Source organism: Cricetulus griseus, chromosome 5, assembly GCF_003668045.3.
Source record: "Cricetulus griseus strain 17A/GY chromosome 5, alternate assembly CriGri-PICRH-1.0, whole genome shotgun sequence".
Lineage (NCBI taxonomy): Eukaryota > Metazoa > Chordata > Mammalia > Rodentia > Cricetidae > Cricetulus > Cricetulus griseus.
This window is the reverse complement of record NC_048598.1, coordinates 143,874,720-143,883,726: the sequence shown is the minus strand read 5'-3', so window position 1 is coordinate 143,883,726 and position 9,007 is coordinate 143,874,720. Positions and strand designations below refer to the sequence as shown.

At 37.1% G+C, this 9,007-nt stretch overlaps 1 pseudogene; it reads left to right on the top strand.

Moving 5' to 3' along the window:
* Nucleotides 1-2,478: 2,478 nt before the first annotated feature.
* LOC103160990 lies at nucleotides 2,479-2,928 on the top strand (annotated as a pseudogene).
* Nucleotides 2,929-9,007: the final 6,079 nt, after the last annotated feature.

The following is a 9,007-nucleotide window of genomic DNA, read 5'->3' as shown; positions in this document are numbered from 1 at the left end:
AAGTTGTGGATGTCTGCTTCTGCTTCCACCAGCTACTGGATGAGGGCTATCGGGTGGCATATAAGTCAGTCATCAATCTCATTATCGGGGGAGGGCATTTAAGATAGCCTCTCCTCTGTTGCTTAGATTGTTGTAGATCTCCAGACATTTCCCTAATGCCTGATTTCTCTGTAAACCTAAAATGTCTCCCTCTATTATGGTATCTCCATTCTTGTTATCTTCTATTCTTCCCCTGACTCAACCTTTCTCCTTCCTCATGTCCTCTACATCTCTCCTCTTCTTCCCTTCTCATTCTTGTAGCTCCCTCCCCCCTCTTCCCATGCTCTCAATTTGCTCAGGGGATCGTGATCCTTTCCCTTTCTCCAGGGGACAATGTTTGTCTCTTTTAGGGTCTTCCTTGTTTACTAGCTTCTCTGGCACTGTGGATTGTAGGCTGGTAATCATTTATTCTATGTCTAAAAGAATGGAATACTTCTTAAAGAATAGGTGTATTCCTTGCAACCACTCCTTGTGGAGAGCTATCCTTAGCTGGCTAACAAGAAACAGTGACTAACTGAGATAAGAAACTTGCCTAAGAAGTCTCATGCAAATATTTCTAAACCACACAGGTTTTACTCTAAAGGAATATACAATCCACTTATTAACTTAATCTCAGTTTTTCAATGTATCTTTGATCCACAAACAAATCTCAGTTTCAACACATCTTTGTTCCACAAACCCTGAATATTGGAATGGATACATATAATTTGTAGCACTCAAATCTGAACTGAGAATTTAACATGCCAACCACCCCTGACTGCATGTTTCAATGTGTTAGGATTCTAAGAGAAAAGCTAGAGCCACTAAATCAGTAGTTCTCAACTGTGAGTTGTGACCACTTTGGAGGGGAGGGGCAAATGACTCTCTCACAGGGGTCACATATGAGATACCTTGCATCAGAAATATTTACATTATGATTCATAACAGTAACAAAATTACAGTTATAATGTAGCAATGAAAATAGTTTTATGGTTAGGGTAACCACAACATGAGGAACTGTATTAAAGGGTCACAGCATTAGGGATATTGAGAATCAGTGCACTACACTACGCAACTGAGAAGAACCTTCCCCTTTGACGAGTACTAGTCACCACCAGTGATGGTGAGATAGCAGTTTCCACAGGAATTATAAAAGACTGAATATGGGGAAACAATCTTGTATTATTAGTGTGGTTTATTTATGAGATTTCAGTGAAAGCTGAGTCTCAGAAGTAGAATTTGAAGTCTAAAACTATGAAGGAAATCCATATTTACTCCTACCATAGACCAAATCATTCACTTTTTAAGTCTTCCTAACACCAGTTTTGGGAAGGAAGGAAGGAAGAAAGGAAGAAAGGAAGAAAGGAAGGAAGGAAGGAAGGAGGAAGAGAGAGAGAGAGAGAGAGAGAGAGAGAGAGAGAGAGAGAGAGAGAGAGAATCTTTTTACAACCTGTAAGCAGGAACCCCTCCTCCCACCCTCTCTACTCCATGGGAACGCCACCTCTTGGTGTGGATCCATGTTAGCTCTCTCCTGCAGGCTCTCTGAGCATTTTCTTCTAGCCAGTCTCAAATCATCCTTTGCGTCAGCTGGTGATACATACTGGGCTGAAACTCAACACTCTCAAGCAAGGACTCCACAGCTACCATACTTGTCTAGGATACAGAAAGATCAACAGCAAACAAGGAATGAAACAGCCACCCAACAGAAGCAAGACCAAATATTGACCCAAGAAACACCTCAAACATCGTAACTCTAGAAACCTAGATCCCAGCGCAAAAACACAGACATGAACAGCCAAAACAATATGACCTTACCAGAAGCCAGTAATCTTATTGTAATATACAACCTTAGTAATGAAATATAGCTGAAGCAAAAGACAAGAACTTCAAAATAGCAACTGTGAATATGTTCAAGGTTCATAAAGAAAATATGAATAAAATCCTTAATGAAGTTTATAAAAATACAATTCAATGAAATAATGAAAACAATTCAACGTATACAAGTAAAATGTAAAAAGAAATAGAGACACTGAAGAAATACGAACTGAAATTAAACTAGGCATGAAAAAGTTAGGGTGTCAAACTAAAAGCTCTGAAATTAGTCTCATCAACAGATTACAAGGCCCAGAGAGAAAATCTCGGGGGGTTGAAGACAAGGAAAGAAAAATAGCTCGGTTAAAGAAAATGTAGAATTTTTTAAAAAGACACAAAACATGCAGGAACGCTTGGACACTATAAAAAGATCTAATATATAAGTAATATAGATAGAGGAAGGTGTCGAAACAAAGGTCAAAGACACAGGAACTATTTTCTACGAATTCATAGAAATATTCTCCAACCTAGCCATTTCGTGAACACCGGGGAATGGACAGTATCTGCGAAGGCAGATCCCAAAGGGCGCAGGTGGGCCTCTCAGAGTGTTGGAGTTGAGCTTAGGCGTTTTGAATTCAGGATCTCGAAATGCATTGTGATTCCTGTCCATTAGATTATACAGTGATGTATGTAATCTTGGAAACAGTGGCAACAACACTGAATTAGAACAGGCTTTTTGGCTATTAGGGGCCACTCCGAAGTGTGTCGGTTGCTCAAAACCCTCCTGGATTTGCTTTTTTGAATTTGAGGATCCCCGAGATGCGTCTGATGCCTCCCAATAGCTGGAAGGACGAACACTAAGAGGCTACCGTGTAAGAGTAGAACTGTCGAATAGTGGAAAAAGAAGTCGAATTGTTGTCCAATTCTTGGGGTTGTTAACCTTGAGACGTCTGAGGGAGGAGTCCTCCACTTCCGCAAAGGAGAAGCTTCTCTTGAAGCTGGAGCAGGTCACTTTCTAGAGATAGGAGAAGAGAAAGGTCTCTGTCTCATGAGAGAAATCACAAGACATCTCCATCCTTCTCTAGGTCTCTCTCGTAGCTGATCCAGGGTTGCATGAAAGGAAGTAGAAGACCACTTTGCTGAAGAAGTGGTGTACAGAAAATAACATCATTTGACAGGAGTATGTACAGGAAATTCAAGTTTTGTTTGAGACTTCATAAGCTTCTTGCATTTTTAAGGAGCTTTAAGATTAAATTTGCTTTGAACTTGAGTTTTTCATAGACTAAAATAAACCTAGAATTTGCCCAGTTAAAGTATGGTGTGCTGACATAGAAACCACTGGCAGAAACTGAATAACACTCTAGATCCTCTAACAGCTGGGATGTGGTGTGGAGCTGTGGGTGAAAAGACAGGCAGTCTGTCTTTAAAAGCTGCTGTGAACACCAGCCAACAGGTAAAGGGTGGGAACTGCATTTTGAAGGCTTTCAAAGAGGTTCCTTGCTGATTGCTGTGTGTGGATGAATAGCTGTTTGTAACATTCTTCGTTTGGAAATGGAAGACTCTTAAGTTATCAGTGACCTATCAGTTTGAGGGTACATTGCAGAGCTGAACCTTTGAGTTACTGGGCAAGATTTCATATTTCATGCTGTCATTTGTAATGTGTTTGTGAGAATCATTGGAATTAAAGTTTTGGTTACAAATTGTTGTTTAACTTGAAAGCTTGTTTTTCCTTGCAAACTCAAATCTGTGAGCTTGGTGTCAAGTCCGAGTTAACATTCCTATTGGAAGCCAGACTTACATTTTCTTGTAAAGTGCTTTTGGATTAATAAAATACTAGCATAATTTTAAGTAGTCAGTTGAGCAAACCCACTGTCACAATTGTTCTCAACCCTTGGAAAACAGTTGGTTACCCAGTTCTATCTTTGTAAGAAACATAACTAAGAGGCACTGGATTAAGTGATTATTTTTCCCTTTGATTAAAGAAAAAAGAAAGAAAGAAAGAGTCTCCAATCTAAAGGAAGTACCTACATATCAGGAAGCATACAGAACCCCAAATAGAGAGGACCAGAAAATAAATTCCCAAGGACACATAGTAATCAAAACACTAAATATATAGAACAGAGGAAGAATATTAAAAGCCTCAAAGGGAAAAAAAAAAACAAGTCACTTATAAAGGTAGACCCATTAGAATAACACCTGACTTCTCGGTTAAGGCTGTGAAGGGCCTGGATAGGTGTTCTACAAACTCTGAGAGGCCACACATCCCAGCCCAGACTACTCTACCCAGCAAAGTTACCAATCACAGTTGGCAGAAAAAGAAAAACATTCCATGATAAAAACCAAATTTAAGTAATCTACTAATTTAAGTTTCTACTATTTAAGTGCCTACTAATTTAATTATCTACCAATTCAACTCTAATGAAAGAACTGTAAGGAAAAACTTAGTCTGAAGAGCTTCCCCAGACCCAAGAAAACACAAGTAAAAAATAATCCCAGAACAGTAAATCAAAAAGCAGGCTAGGAGAGGGAGAACCTACATCATAACAACCAAATAACAAGAGTGAGTAAACACTGATATTTGATAACTCTTAAGATCAATGGTCTCAATTCCCCCAATAAGAAGATGCAGACTAACAGCATGAATTAGAAAACAGGATCCATCTTTCTTCTGTAACCACGAAACAAAATTCACCATTTCTTTTCCATGAAGAAAACATTTCAAGGAGAAGTATGGAAAAAGGTATTCCAGCCGGGCGTTGGTGGCACATGCCTTTATTCCCAGCACTCAGAAGGCAGAGGCAGGCAGATCTCTGTGAGTTCAAGGCCAGCCTGGTCTCCAGAGCGAGTGCCTGGATAGGCTCCAAAGCTACTCAGAGAAACCCTGGGGAATTGAGACCATTGATCTTAAGAGTTATCAAATATCTCGAAAAAAAAAGGGGGGGGGAGGTATTCCAAGCAAATGAATCTGAGGAGAAGCAAGCAGGTATAGCCATTTTAATATCTTCAAAACTAATGAGAAGATTTGGGGAGAGACACTGCATACTCATCAAAGGAAAAATCCACCAATAGGATATTGAAATTCTAAATATTTATGAACCAAACACAAGAATACTCAAATTCATAAAAGAAACACTAGTAGTTCAAATCACATACTGATTCTCTCATAGCAATAGTGGGTGGCCTCAGTCTTCCATTCTCACCAATAGACAGGTCATCAAGACAAAAGCTAGAGAAATGCTTGCTCTAACTGATATCATAAACCAAATGGACCTAATCTATTTACAGAACATCTCACACAAACACAAAAGAATATACTTTCTTCTCTTCAGTTCATGGAACTTTCTACAAAGCTAACCAGACTCTCAGACATAAAACAAGTCCCAACAGATACAAAAAAAGTCAAAATACCCTTCTGTATACAACACATTAAATCTGAATTTCAACAACAACAGGAAGTAAATAAAGTTATGAGATTGGACAACTCAGTAACAAACAAACAATTGACCGAGACAAAAATCAAGAAGGAAATTAAGAACTCCAGAATTGAACAAAAAAATGAAAAGACAACATAATGAAACTATGAAACATAATGAAGGCAATCAAAGAGACAAGTTTATAGTACTAGGTGTCTGAATCCAAAATTAAAGAGATGTCATACTAGTAACTTAGTGGCATACCTGAGAGTTCTATAGCAACAAAAAGAAATAATATCCAAAAGGAGTAGATGGCAAGTAATAATCAAATTCAGTGCTAAAATCATTGAAATACTGACAACAAGCTATAAAGAAACAGTTGGTTCTCTGAGAAAATCTACAAGATTGGCAAATACTTAGCCAACTTAATTAAAAGTTGGAAAGACAGTGTCTATTTCAATAAAATTAGAGATAAGGAGGGATGCCGCAACCAACACTGGGGAAATTGAGAGAGTTCTAAGGACATGCTTTAAAAAATCTAAAAGATATGGATTAATTTCTTGATATATATGACCTACCAAAGTAAATCAAGATTAAATGAGAAATTTAAACAGACCCATAATCCCTAGTTAAATATAAGCAGTAACTAAAAGTATTCTAACCCAAATGCATTCATCACAAAAGTCTACCAGACCTTCAAAGAAGATTAATGCCAATACTCCTCAAATTATTCCACAAAAGTAGAAGCTGAAGGAGCATTTCCTAATTCTTTTGATGAAGCCACTATTTCTCTGATTTCAAAGTCACACAAAAACCCAACAAAGAAGGAGAATTATAGACTAATTACTTTTATTAACATAAAAGCAAAGATTCTCAAAACATACCAAGAACATATTTTAAAAAGATAATCCACTGTGACCCAGTTGCCTTCATCCCAGAGATTCATGGATGCTCCAACATACTTAAAACAATAAGCTCAATCTATCACACAAACACACTGAAAAACAGAACTGCATAATCATCTTATATACAGAAAAGGCCTGTGACAAAATTGAACACCTCTTCATGGTGAAAGTCCTGAAGAGATTAGGGATGCAAGGGACAGATCTCAACATAAAGACAATTTACAGCAAGTTCACAGTTAACGTAAGTATGGAGAAATTCAAAAGAATTTCCACTAAAGACAGGAACAAGACAAGGATACCCACTCTTTATGAATCTATTCATACTAAAAGAAATCAAGGGGGAAAAATAGGGAAGGAAAAACTCAAAGTATCTTTATTTGCAGATGATATTATTGTATACAGAGTGAGCCTAACAATTCCACCCAGGAACTCCTACAGCTGATAAACTCTGTCATTCAAATAGCAAGATACAAAATGAACACACAAAAATAATTAGCCTTCCTATGTGCAGATAACAGACTAAAAAAGAAATCAGGGAAACAGTACCATTCACAATTATCTCCAAAAAAATATGTTAGATAAGCAAGCAAAAAACTTTTATAATAAAAACTTTAAGACATCATAGGAAGAAATTGAAGGAGACACCAGAAGATGGAAAGATCTCCCATGCACATGGATTGACAGGATTAATATTGTAAAAGTGGCCATCACACCAAAAACAATCTACAGATTCAACGCAATCACCATCAAAATTCCAAGTTATTCACAAAAATTTTTAAAAATTCTCAACTTCATATGGAAACACAAAAATTTCAGGGTAACTGAAACAATCCTGAAAAATAAAAAAAAAATTTAAAACTGCTGGAGGTATCACCATCCCCTCTTTCAAGGTGTACTATAGACCTATAGTAATAAAAAAAAAGCATGTGCCATTGGCATAAAAAAACAGACACATTGATCAATGGATTCTAATCAAAGACCCAAATATAAATGCATGATTTTTTATATAAAGAATTCAAAAATACATATTGGAAAAAAGCTAGTATCTTCAACAAATGGTACTGATCAAACTAGATGGCTGCATGTAGGAGAATGCAAATAGATCCATGCATATCCCCCTGCACAAAACTCAAGTCCAGATAGATCAAAGACCTCAACATAAAACCAGATACATTGAACCTAATGGAATAAAAGCCTTGAACTCATTGGCATAGAAAATGAGCTTCTGAACAGAACAATAAAAGGTTTTTATAAAGAACTAAAAACACTGAACCTCAAGAAAACCAATAACCCAATTTTAAAAATGAGGTACAGAACTAAGCAGAGAGTTCTTAAAAATACAAGTGGCTGTGAAATCCTTTAAAAAAAAATGTTCAACATCCTTAGCCCTTTGGGGAAATACAAATCAAAACTACTTTGAGATTTCATCTTACTCCAGACTGAATCACCAAGGTCAATAAAACAAATGACAGCACACTCGTTGACAATGTATGGAAAGGGGAACACTTATTCACTGCCGGTGGAAGTGCAAATTTGTAGATCCACTATGGAAATCACTGTGGCAGTTCCTCAGGAAGCTGGGAATCAATCTACCTCAAGGTGAAGGTATACCACTCCTGGAAATAAACACAAAGAATACTACACAGTATTGCAGATACAATTGTTCATCCATGTTTGTTGCTGCCCTATTCATAATAACCAGAAATTTGAAACATCCAAGATGCCCATCAACTGATGAATAGAAATGAAACAATAATGAAAATATGATACATTCAAACAATGGGATATTAGTTCAGCTTTAAGAAGCAGGAAACTCAAAAAAGAAAGAAAAAGAAAGAAAGAAAGAAAGAAAGAAAGAAAGAAAGAAAATAAAGAAAGAAAGAAACAAGAAAATCACAGGTAAATGGATGGAGCTAGAAACAATCATTCTGAAATCAGCACCTTCGACCCTCATCAGGGAAGGTTCCTCTTACAACTGATGGGAACTAACATAGAGACACATAACTGGATGCAGAGAGTGAAAGACTCCGCCATATTCAGTCCTAAATTGGATGACTTCATGAAACCCCTCCCCTTAGGCTCGGGAATCTATGCAGAAGAGAAGGCAAAAAGACTTTAAGAGCCAGAAGTGATGGGCGACTCCAAGGAAACAGTGTCTTCCAAAATAAGACTAATGCATAAATAAACTCATGGCGACTGACAGCATACAGAGAAGGTCCACACAATTCAAAGCAGATGGTGTCTCAGCACTGAGAGGGATAAATGGATACATGCTCCCACCCCTAACCAAAAATATATCTGCAATTGATAACTGCTGACAAATGGAAAATCCATTTTCTTCAGTGCAGTCTCACTGGATATATTAGCCATACTTCAAGATAAGCCCCATAAAACATAAAAATTAAAATTAAAAAATTCAGTTATATTGTTGTAGACTTTTTGTCTCATTTTGCTTTGTTTGAACTTTCTTTTTCTTGTCAGCCCTTCGCTCATTTGCTTCGATTTCTTTGGGGATTGCTTCTTGGGATTTGGGTTTTTTTCTGTTTTTGTTTTGTTTTCTTGATTTTGAGTTGGAGTTGGATGAAGAGGGATTTGGGAGAAGAGGAAATCTGTAAAGAACTGGTGGTGGGGAAAGTGTGATCAAAATATATTGTATGGGAATTTTTTTCAAGAAAAAAATAAGGAGCAGGAGAAAATTATTCCATGTCTTATTAAGTCCAAAAATGTTCCTAAGTGAACCCCTTCAAGTAAATCTCAAATTGATTGTGTGTGTTAAAAACAAAATGAGGTTATCCCGTCCTGACTGTATCATTCTAGTTACTGGTGGCTTCACCGGAAGCCTTTTGAGTACATCAATCA